Genomic DNA, 12459 nt, shown 5'->3' on the forward strand with positions numbered 1-12459 from the left:
CTATGGGGTTCTGAATGCATCAGCAAGGATAGTATGGAGATTTTGGAAGGCGTGTGTAGAAGCTGGTCTACCACGTTATACTCGCTCTTCTTGATGAGCCTCAACATCTCATCAGATTCTTCGTTCGAAATGCCACTCGGGCCAGCTGAAGAAGTAGGAGTTTTTTGTGTTGAGGAGGGTCTGGCGACATCAAGTGTCGGATTCTGACTATTGACGGCAGTCCCAACTGGACGTTCAGAAGCTTCAGAAGCAACAGGGGCCTTAGCAGGCGCAGAGAACACACGACCACTCCGGGTCAGGCCGCTCACATCGGCGATATTGGTCACAACTGTTGAAGGCAAAGGCACTTCCACCCCATCTTGCACGACAATTGGGTTGTACCTGAATGGCACAGCTTTATCAGAGGAATACGGCACAGGGCCGGCAGGTTTAATCACAAGGGAAGAAGAAGTCTTCGGCTTGCTGCTATCATAGCGAATAACAACAGGCTCTGGTAATTTGAACACCGGAGATATAACATTGATCTCGGGCTCGTCTTCATCAACATTGCGATTCTGGAGAATCTCAATGGTTCCTTCGTCTAACAATTCTTGCAATTCTCGGCGGACCTGATTACACCCCAGGCGATTGACTGAGCAGATACGGCACTTGTCATGATCATGCTCCATGTAGCTGTATTGGCACAACAAACGGTGTAGCTCCACCAACGATCGTCGAATATGGCTCACATATTTGACTTTGTATTTCCCAGGGCATCCTTGGACCATATTTACAGATTTCCCATGCGAAGGCAATGGGTTTTTGGTAACATTTGGGCCCGAATCTTCGAAGCTCAAAATACCACATCTCATCAGGTCTTGAACCTTTGTCTTGAGTGGATAACAGTTTTCTATATTATGGCCCGGAGCTCCGGAATGATATACACAATGCTGATCCGGTTTGTACCACCACTGTGGATTAGCAGGAATAGCAGGAGGATCCCTGGGAGTTACCAATTTTCTCTCCAACAAGGAGGGATAAAGCTCTGCGTATGACATGGGGATAGGATCGAAGCTGATCTTTTTCCGGTCATAACTCAAATTGGCTTGATTTGTTGTGCTTCCACGAGGCTGGTAGGCCTGTTGCTGTGGGCGTTGCTGTTGCTGATATTGTGGTTGCTGATATTGCTGTTGAGGTTGATACTGCTGATGCTGGGCATTGTCTTTGAAGACAGGAGCAATATGGGCCACCTGATGCTGATGACCTGCACGGCGTGTCGGTTTCCTCTGAACGGGAGGTTTCCTGGATTTATGGGACTGCACAGCATGTGCTTCCCCATCCTTCTTCTTAGCAAACGAGCCATACCTCTTGCTAGAAGAGCCTTCGTCTTTGGCCAAACGTCCTTCATGGACACCCTCTTCAAGTCTCATCCCCATATTCACCATTTCAGTGAAGTCTGAGGGAGCACTAGCCACCATTCGCTCATAATAAAATGAGCTAAGAGTTTTAAGGAAAATCTTAGTCATTTCTTTCTCCTCGAGTGGTGGAGCGATCTGCGCTGCAAGCTCTCGCCACCTCTGGGCGTACTCTTTAAAAGTCTCCTTATCCTTTTGCGACATAGACCTGAGTTGATCTCTGTCAGGCGCCATATCAACGTTATATTTGTATTGCTTGACGAAAGCCTCGCCAAGGTCATTGAAGGATCTGATGTTGGCATTGTCCAGGCTCATATACCAACGAAGTGCAGCGCCGGACAGACTGTCCTGGAAGTAGTGGATCAATAGCTGATCGTTGTCGGTCTGAGTAGACATCTTCCTGGCGTACATAACCAGGTGTGCAAGAGGACAGGTGTTCCCTTTGTATTTCTCAAAGTCAGGAACTTTGAATTTGATCGGTATTTTTACCCCTGGAACAAGGCAGAGCTCGGCAGCAGACTTGCCGAATAGATCTTTACCACGGAGGGTCTTCAATTCCTTCCTCAGCTCTAGGAATTGGTCATTCATAGCATCCATTTTTTCATTAACGTCCGGGCCCTCAGATGGCTCGGAATGATAGATGGGGTCCTCTGCCCTTGGCATGGCGTGCACAATAGGAGGAACAGCAGTAAGGACCGGGCTAGATGCCGGCATGTGAGCAAACGTTGGAGCTGGGATATCGGGCATGAAACTTGGAGGCATACCCCACGGGAACCCGGCTGGCATAGCATTGGGCATATAAGGAACACTGGCGGCAGGCACAGCGGAAGTAGCAACCTCAGAGATCACAGTCCTCTGGACAGGAGTTGCAGGCGGTAGAGCAGGCTGATTCTGGGCAGCGAGAAGTTGCTCCATCAGGGCGCCAAGTCTGGCGACTTCATCCCTCAGTTCACGGTTCTCTTGTTCTAGCTGATCCATTACTCTTGCAGAATTGGCTCGAGTGTAATACCGGTGAGTCAACTTGTCTTCAAAATAAATGAAGAACACAGAGTTAGGACAGGGAGACCAGAAACAAGGGTACCTGCTTATGCAACATGATGCATGAAATGCTTGTGCGGATGCTCTGTTTTATTTTCAAGGAACCCTTAGGGTATTATTTGCAATATTTTGAGTATTTAAGCATTTGGAATTTCACATGGAAAATATCTCATTCAATATATTGGACAAAGAAGTACATCAATTTGATTCAATTACAAGGAGAAAAGGAAAACAACATCCTATGGATCCCTAGGAGCTCTGGATGCTGGAAGACGAGAAGTGCACAACTTCTTGATCTCTCTCTCATAAGCTGCCTCCATATCTGCTTTCGCCTTAGCAAGCTGATCATACTTCCTCTTCCAAAACCTGGAAGACTGAGGAAGCAAAGAAGTCCAAGTGTCGTTCGGGTCGTCAATCACTTTATGCTCGAGAAACTCAATCAGAGCATCTTTCTCCTTAAGCTGCTGCAATAATTCCTCTCTTTCGCGGATCCAAGCACGCGAAAGGTCTTCCTCTCTCAACTCCTCTACACGTTGGGTAGGGAGGGTTGAAGGCCCAGCCACATCCAAAGGTGTAGGTCTCGGATGATCGTATGGCATCAGATAAGTGGCAGCTCTCTGTCTGACCCAGGAGGTATAAGGCTCCAAAGCAATACAATTCTTCGGGCCTAACTCGTTCCTACTCTTCCTGCGAATACTGCGCCAAGCGCGGACGAATCTGGCTTTCAAGCCTTGGGGATCTTTACCCTCCTGGAAGAATACACCTTCTAACAGAATGTTATGAGGTTTATCCTTTAGGGGGAACCCAAGCTGACGACGTGCAAGTATAGGATTGTAGCTGATCCCACCACATGTACCAAGAAGAGGCACATTCGGGAATTCACCACAATAGTCAATGATCTGAACAGTATCATACACGCGATCGTACCAAGAGATATCATCATTAGTGAGAGACATGAGCCTCTGGGACCATCGTAGACATCCCTTGTTCTCCTTAAAAGCAATGGTCTGCGGCAAGTGCGAAATAAACCACTTGTACAGCAAAGGTAGACAGCAGACAATAACTCCACTACCTTTCATATTCCTCAGGTGCAGAGAGAAATAGGCATCGCCCAACAAAGTCGGAACTGGATTAAGAACTGAGAAGATCCTAATAGCATTCATGTCCACGAACTTGTCGAAGTTGGGAAACAGCACTAATCCATAGATGAGTAATACAAACAAAGCCTCAAAGGCATCCTCACTCCTGGCCTCACCATAGAAGGTAGCTTGAGCGACAAGGAATTCGGAAGAAAAACCCTTAATCCCACCTTTGGTAATCAGATTAGCTTTGATCAAAGCTTCATCTATATGCAACAGACTAGCAATCTCTCTAGCAGATGGAATACTCTCTAGGCCACTGAACGGCACCTGATCCAGAATCGGGATCCCAATAATGTGAGAGTACTCTTCCAAGGTTGGCAACAGCTGGAAGTCCGGGAATAAGAAGCAGCGATACAGCGGATCATAGAACTGGGCAAGAGTGCTCATCAAGCCCTCATCAACCTGAGTAGTCAGCAAAGGCAGAAGCTTCCCATACCGAGCTTTGAAACCCAAGGGATCTAGTACATAAGATGTCAGATTCCTTAACTCTTTTACATCTGGTTGTCTGAAGCTGTACTTCTTCGTATGCCTTTTTGGTCTTTCCATGTCTGAAAATTTTGCAAATAAACCCTTTTAAGTTCCTTGAAAATTTTCTCTTTTTCTGATGACATGAAATGCAGATGAATGCATGAATGTACGAATGCAACAATCACACTCGAGGATCAAGCAAAGCACACCAAACAAAGGTCATGGGAAAGCTCATTGTATCCCTAATATCAATCATCCATTTTGGTGGATTCAGGTTTTCACCTTATCAACACCCAAGTTCCATTGATATTAACGGTACATGAACCGGCTCAAACATCCTTAATATCAACCAGCCGCTTTGGTGGATTTTAGGTTTTACACCTGATCCGGGATCCATTGATATTAACGGTGTCTGAACGACTCAACCATGAATCACGGGTTTGCTGAGAGTCACGAGCATGGAGTCTTGGTTAAGAACCACCCAAAGGGAATGTACTAAGGTTTAAACCTGCCAGACAGGTTCTATCAGAGGTTCCCATAATCATCGTCCCATCTCTCGGATATTATCGGAGGAACGAGTACTCGTATTCCAAAAATATTCTCAAGAGAGACTCTTATGAGTGTAGTATCGCGTGACAATCGCATCAGAACTGACATCTGAACGACCTCCGCACTACGTCCTAAAAATAGGCCAAGATGGGTTTGGTAAACTAAGGTCCTTGGCTTCTAAGGCACATGATTGAAAGAATAATGCCTAACCACAAATAACTTGTGTGACATTATCAATCCAACATGACCTCCACCAAGTGAATAGACTCGCAAGTCAACTGGCTAAGGAATACTCCACACCAATCGACAAGACTATGCCATTCTCCTATCCTAGAGTGCACTCGAGTTCGGGTATAGAACTTATCTCACAGATCACCAAAGCAAACAGCAATTGTATATCAAGCAATTCAAACATTACAATCAATACAGTTATCCCAAATTGTACAAAAATATGTCAAATAACAAATATAATATATCACACAACAAGGGTGAAAAGTAGGCAATACCGCCAGGGAAATTGTATCCTCCCCAGCAGAGTCGCCACTTTTCTGTAGCGGTGTATTCGTCGCTATATGATCTATTGGTTAAATCATAAGCAAAGTATACAATAAACATAGAGTCGCCACCGCACTTTTATTTATCCTAAGGACTGGCTAAAAAGCGAACAAAAGCCTAAGAAGTTTTACTCGTAGAAAAACAATGAAAAGATCAGAGATCGGGGTAAGGGGTAAATTACGCAAAGGGAAGGTGTTAGGCACCCAATGCGTCCTAGGTACTCCTAGGGAGCCCTTTTCACACTTTGTTGTTTGAAAAATTATTATTTGTCATGACATAAGTATTGTGCAAACATGATTGGGATGATGAGGGAAGAATGTACAAATTAATTATTTTTGTGTTTGGATGGATAACCATTGCCTACGTACCTTTACAGGATCAAAACCTCGTAGTTCGGCTAAAAAAACTTCCAAAAGTTAGTGGATTCAATTTTAAAACACAAGCTCAAAGGTCTTACGTTACCCACGGGAGAAAACTCAACCTTAAGAAACAACAAGTCCACCATGTGAGAAAAGCTTCAACTTGCTAGAGAGGGGTTAACCCTATAATAAGCAAGGAAGACTTACAATTCAATCAACTAAGGACAAATAGGTGAGATTAATATCAACCAACTAGGGTAAATCAAATCTATAGCTGATGTATGAAAACTTAATAAGCATGGACAAAGCCACAAAATCATTTGAATGGGTGAAGTTATTTGGATTATTTACGAAAAGTCAAAGTATGATTAAAGTCAATTCAAAATGAAGTATTTACAAAAATGAAGTTTGGAAAATCATGGACTTAAGGTCCAAGTTTCTAATTTGGGAAAGAAGGTGAGAATGTTTGCACAACACTTATTTCAAGTTTTTAAACATGTGTGAAAAGGTTTAGGACACAATGGGGTGAATGGAATGGAAGAGTGAATGTAAAACTTCTTAGGAGGGTCCACCTCTTGAAATCATATAGAAGATGATTCAAGTGGGTCCTTAGGAATAGGCTACAAATGAGCAATAATATGAACATGGTAACAGATGAAAGTAAATAAAAACGGATACTGGATGCCACTCAATGGTCTTATACCTGTCTCCTAAAACAAGTAAGGATATCAGAGGCCACTCTATGGACTTACACTAATCTCCATCAGAATAAAACAAAAAAAACAAAACAGGGAAGTCAACTGCCAATCTATCTGGACTTATGTCAACCTCCACAGTATGATCCTAGGACTACAAATGCCACATCACAGGGACTTACAATGAATCCTCACATACAACAACAATGCTCGAACAAAGAGCAAAGAAGATATGAGTGACCAATGAGGTCTTACACTCTATCTCTTCCATATCATGGGAACAAAAGCCAACCAGGCTCTGATACCACTAATGTAACACCCTTCTACCCAAACGACATATTTAAATAAATTATCAGAGTACAACATGTAGAAGAGTTTACATTTCTTACAACATAACACTTATTTCATTTCAACATAACATCTATTATTTAATATTTAAAACTTCGCAGCGGACAACAACACAAATATTATAATTCATCATATAACAATTCATAATAATGTTTCAACATTATCTCAACAAAACATCTCAACATTAGTCATCATAAACAACGTAATTAATAATATATTATCTATCGAATCCCATAATCCCGGTGTCACATGACCAGAGCATTTGACTCGACTCTGTAGAATAACTCTACACTTATTCCTGGAACCTCAACAATATCTACTCCGCTTTATCTGCACATTGCTCATCATAGATGAACATAAACACATGCAGAAGGGGTGAGAATTACATTATTAAATAATAGTATAGCGACAGAAATATAAACATAAATATATTTCACATATACCAACACAGCTCATCATAATCATCATAATCAACATACTCATGAACATCAACAAAACAACATATTAAATGCAATGCACACACCCATGCATGACTCAACACGACTCGGTATACCCATTTTGTGACCAACTACAGGATCACCACTCCCAGATTCATCACCATAGAATCCGAGTTCCCCGTAAGGAACCAAGCCTCTCAACAAGCCCGGAGTCAACAACATCATTGGAACTCAGTCCGTTCATCACTAGGCATCGGCCTTTCATGAATGCATGCACACCAAGCATGCATCATAATCAACATAGCAACAACAGCATCATATAGTCATGTTATCATCATCATTAACACATTCTATCACAAACATATCACATCATGCCACATAATCAACACATTATTATCGCACTCTACTAATATCTATACCACTCAAAGCAACGGGAAATGATCCCTCGTATCCTATGCATCAGCTAAGTTACCTCGCTCAGCCTAAACAACCGAAACTGCACAACAACAGCCCAGGAAAGACCACAATTCTGCCCATACGCGTATTGCCTATGCCCATACGCGTATTGCCCACGCCTGACCAAATCCATACGCGTATTGGCCATTCCCATACGCGTATGCTACGCGTATCACTTCCCCATACGCGTACCACCAGAGACCATTTCACGTTCAAAATTCCATCTTCTTCATCCATACGCGTATTGCCTAGTGCCATACGCGTACCAGCCATCTCATACGCGTATTGCCTAGTGCCATACGCGTATGACCAGAGACCAGATTTCCAGATCTGCAATGGCTTTCTCTGCTACGAGATCTATCTAAATTCATCCTTCCACAGTCCAAATTTCGCACAAACTCACTCATATCATCTAATACAATTAGTCTCCTATTCGATTTCACAAATCCTAACATCATTGCATATAATTTCTACGAATTCCTTCGACTAAAATCCCAATTTCGTTCACACAATATTTCACCATTTTCAGCATATTATTGTTTAATAAGGTTCAGACCCCTTACCTCTTTGGATTGAAGGAAGCTCTGAGCAATCTTTGGCCTCCTCCTCTTCCTTCTCTTTCTCTTCATCGTTTCTCCCCTTTCTCTGACTCTGAGACAAAACACGTGAAAAAACTGAATTCTCTCTTTGGCCTCTTTTATCCAATTTCCACTTTTACCCTTCCACTCTTCATATTCCAATTATTTTATTTATTTAATTATTATTAAAATAAATAATATCTATAATAATAATAATAATAATCCAATAATTCAACTTTATTTAATTAAATTAATAAAATAATATTAACTCAATTAAATAATTCTCTTATTTTAATCGGGGTGTTACAACTCTCCCCCACTAAAAGAGTTTTCGTCCTCGAAAACATACCTCAAGCAAATAGAGCCGGATACGACTCCTTCATCTGATCTTCACGCTCCCAAGTCAAGCTCTCACCAACTGGACCTCCCCAAACAACTTTCACTAGAGCAATCTTCTTACCTCTCAGGGTCTTCTCTTCTCGGTCATCTATCCGAATTGGCAACACCTCAACGGTCAAATTATCCCTCACCTGGATATCATCCAACTGAACAACATGCGAAGGATCCGCAATATATTTTCTCAACTGAGATACATGAGACACATCATGCAGATTAGAAAGCGACGGCGGTAAAGCTATCCGATACGCCACTTCCCCAACCCTCTTCAAAATCTGATACGGACCCACAAACCTCGGAGTAAGCTTTTTAGACTTTAAAGCTCTACCCACACCTGTCGTCGGAGTAACTCTCAAGAACACATGATCTCCCTCTTGGAACTCAAGTGCCTTTCTCCTGTTATCATGATAACTCTTCTGACGACTCTGAGAAATCTTCATTTTCTCCTGAATCATCTTAACCCTTTCAGTCGTTTGTTGTACAATCTCAGGTCCGAGTACAACACTCTCACCTGATTCATACCAACACAATGGAGTTCTACACCTCCTACCATACAATGCTTCATATGGAGCCATACCGATACTAGCATGGAAACTATTATTATAAGTAAACTCCACCAACGGCAAATAACTATCCCAAGAACCACTCTGCTCCAACACACAAGCTCTCAACAAATCCTCCAAGGATTGGATAGTTCTTTCAGTCTGACCATCAGTCTGAGGATGGTAAGCTGAACTCAACCTCAACTTAGTCCCCAACGCTTTCTGCAAACTTTCCCAAAATCTAGAAGTAAATCTGGGATCTCTATCAGACACAATACTGGATGGAATACCATGCAGCCTCACTATCTCCTCAATATACAACTCTGCCAACTTCTCTAAAGAGTGATTAATCTTCATCGGCAAGAAATGCGCCGACTTAGTCAATCGATCCACAATCACCCAAATAGAATCATTACCTTTCACCGTCCTCGGCAATCCCGTCACAAAATCCATGGAAATGCTATCCCACTTCCATTCAGGAATCTTCAAAGGTTGCATCATACCTGTCGGTTTCTGATGTTCAATCTTTGACTTCTGACAAGTCAAACAGGCATACACAAACTTAGCAACATCTCTTTTCATACCAGCCCACCAAAACAACTTCTTCAAGTCTTGATACATTTTAGTTGCACCTGGATGGATGCTCAATCCACTCCTATGGCCCTCTTCAAGAATACTCTTTTTCAATTCAGACACCTCAGGAACACAAACTCTACCTTTAAATCGCAGGATGCCATTCTCATCAATCTCAAAATTACCACCATTACCCTGGTTAACCATAGTAATATGATCAACTAGAGCGACATCAACTTGCTGGCCATTCCGAATATCTTCCAGAATTCCACTAGTCAACTTCAGCATACCCAACTTTACACTATTGGCGGAAACTTCACAACCTAAACTCATATCACGGAACTGTTCAATTAACTCAAGCTCCCGAACCATCATCATAGACATATGTAGAGACTTCCTACTTAGCGCATCTGCAACTACATTAGCCTTACCGGGATGATAACTCAATTCAAAGTCAAAATCCTTCAGTAATTCTAACCACCTTCTCTGCCTCATATTTAACTCTTTCTGATCAAACAGATACTTCAGACTCTTGTGATCACTGAACACTTCGAATCTGGAACCATACAGATAATGCCTCCACATTTTCAACACAAATACAACAGCTGCAAGTTCTAGATCATGCGTAGGATAATTCCTCTCATGAACTTTCAACTGTCTAGAAGCATAAGCTACAACTTTACCGTTCTGCATCAAGACACCACCAAGACCCATTAAAGAAGCATCACAATAAACAACGAAGGACTCACCAGGATTAGGCAAGATCAACACTGGAGCACTGGTCAACCGCCTCTTCAACTCAACAAAACTCGCTTCACAAGCTGCATCCCACACATACACTTGACCCTTCTTAGTCAACTGCGTCAACGGCAATGCCAACTTAGAGAAGCCCTCAATAAATCTGCGATAATAACCAGCTAACCCCAGAAAACTGCGTATCTCAGTAGCAGACTTCGGAGTCTCCCATTGTAATACAGCAACAACTTTAGCAGGATCAACAGAAATCCCACCACTCGAAATCACATGGCCAAGGAAACTCACTTCCTTCAACCAGAACTCACATTTAGATAACTTTGCATATAATTTCTTTTCTCTTAACACCTGCAAAACAATTCTCAGATGTCCTGCATGCTCTTCTTCCGTCTTAGAATATATCAATATATCATCTATGAACACCACAACAAAATTATCAAGGTATGGATGAAATATACGATTCATATATTCCATAAACACCCCTGGAGCATTAGACACACCGAACGACATCACAGTGTATTCATAATGACCATACCTCGTACGGAAAGCAGTCTTCGCAATATCATCTGACTTCACTCGGATCTGATGATAACCCGACCGCAAATCAATCTTACTGAAAACATGCGCTCCAACCAACTGGTCCATCAAATCATCAATCCTCGGCAATGGATACCGATTCTTGATAGTCACCTTATTCAACTGCCGATAATCGACACACAACCTCATCGTACCTTCCTTCTTCTTTACTAACAATACTGGTGCACCCCAAGGAGAAACACTTGGACGCACAAACTTCTTCTCAAGCAATTCTTCAAGTTGCTTCTTCAATTCCACTAATTCAGTTGCCGACATTCTATAAGGAGACATCGACACCGGACTCGTACCTGGTACTAAGTCAATGGCAAATTCGACTTCACGTTCTGGAGGTAATTCACTTACATCCTCCGGAAACACATCCTGAAATTCACAGACAACAGGCAATTCTACACTCACCACTTTCTTATCCGCTTGCAGAGACGCAAATAAAGCGAATATCTGAGCTTCATCCTTCATAAATTCCCCCACCTGCCTAGCAGATAGAAATCTTGCCTCATCATTCTCACCAACTTCAGAAAACCGCACCGTCTTCCCATAGCAGTTGATAAACACGCCATAGAATTCTAGCCAATTCATTCCCAGAATAATATCAATTTGGTGCAAGGGTAAGCACACCAAATCAACCACGAACTCTCTCTCAAAGATCGTCAAATGACAACCTCGACAGACAACAGAAGTCTTCACAGAACCATTAGCAGGAGTATCTATCACCATACTTCCGCCTAGGGACGACATAATCACACCAATCCTGGTCGCACACTCATACGAAATAAACGAATGAGTAGCACCAGTGTCAACAATAGCAAGCAATTCAACATTATTAATCAAGCAAGTACCTTTAATCAGATTATCTTCTTTAGGAGTTTCAGTCCCACTCAGAGCAAACACCCTACCAGTAGTATGAGCTGCAGTAGCCGCCTTCTTCGGTTTCGAGCACTGCGAACTGATATGGCCTTTCTCGCCACAATTAAAACATGTCAGACCAGCATCCTTACATTCAGTAACTCTATGTCCAGCCTGACCGCATCGGAAACATCTCAGCACTTTCTTGGTACAGCTATCAGCACGGTGGCCTGGCTCGCCACACTTGAAACATTTACCAGCTATGGGAGATCCTCCCCCACTTGGCTTCTTCTCATCTGCCACTTTCTGCTTACCTTTACCATTTGGAGATGCATAAGGACTACCACGATCCTTATTCTTCTTCTCACTAAGACTCTTGTAATGAGCAGTCCTAGCCTTGCTATCTTCATCAAATATCCTGCACTTATTAACCAGTGTAGGAAATCTACGAATCTCCTGGTAACCAATGCCTTGTTTGATTTCGGGACGCAACCCGTTCTCAAACTTGACACACTTGGATTCCTCAGCATCAGCATTATTATAATGAGGACAATACTGCACCAGCTCCTCAAACTTCGAAGCGTAATCAGCAACAGACATGTTACCCTGCTTTAGTTCTAGAAATTCCATCTCCTTCTTACATCGCACATCAGCAGGAAAATATTTCTCCAGAAAGGCCGTCTTGAACCTTTCCCAAGTCATCTCAGCACCTGGTACTGCAATTCTCTGGCGAGTG

The sequence above is a fragment of the Lathyrus oleraceus genome, chromosome 1, assembly GCF_024323335.1.
Source record: "Lathyrus oleraceus cultivar Zhongwan6 chromosome 1, CAAS_Psat_ZW6_1.0, whole genome shotgun sequence".
NCBI classification, from domain to species: domain Eukaryota; kingdom Viridiplantae; phylum Streptophyta; class Magnoliopsida; order Fabales; family Fabaceae; genus Lathyrus; species Lathyrus oleraceus.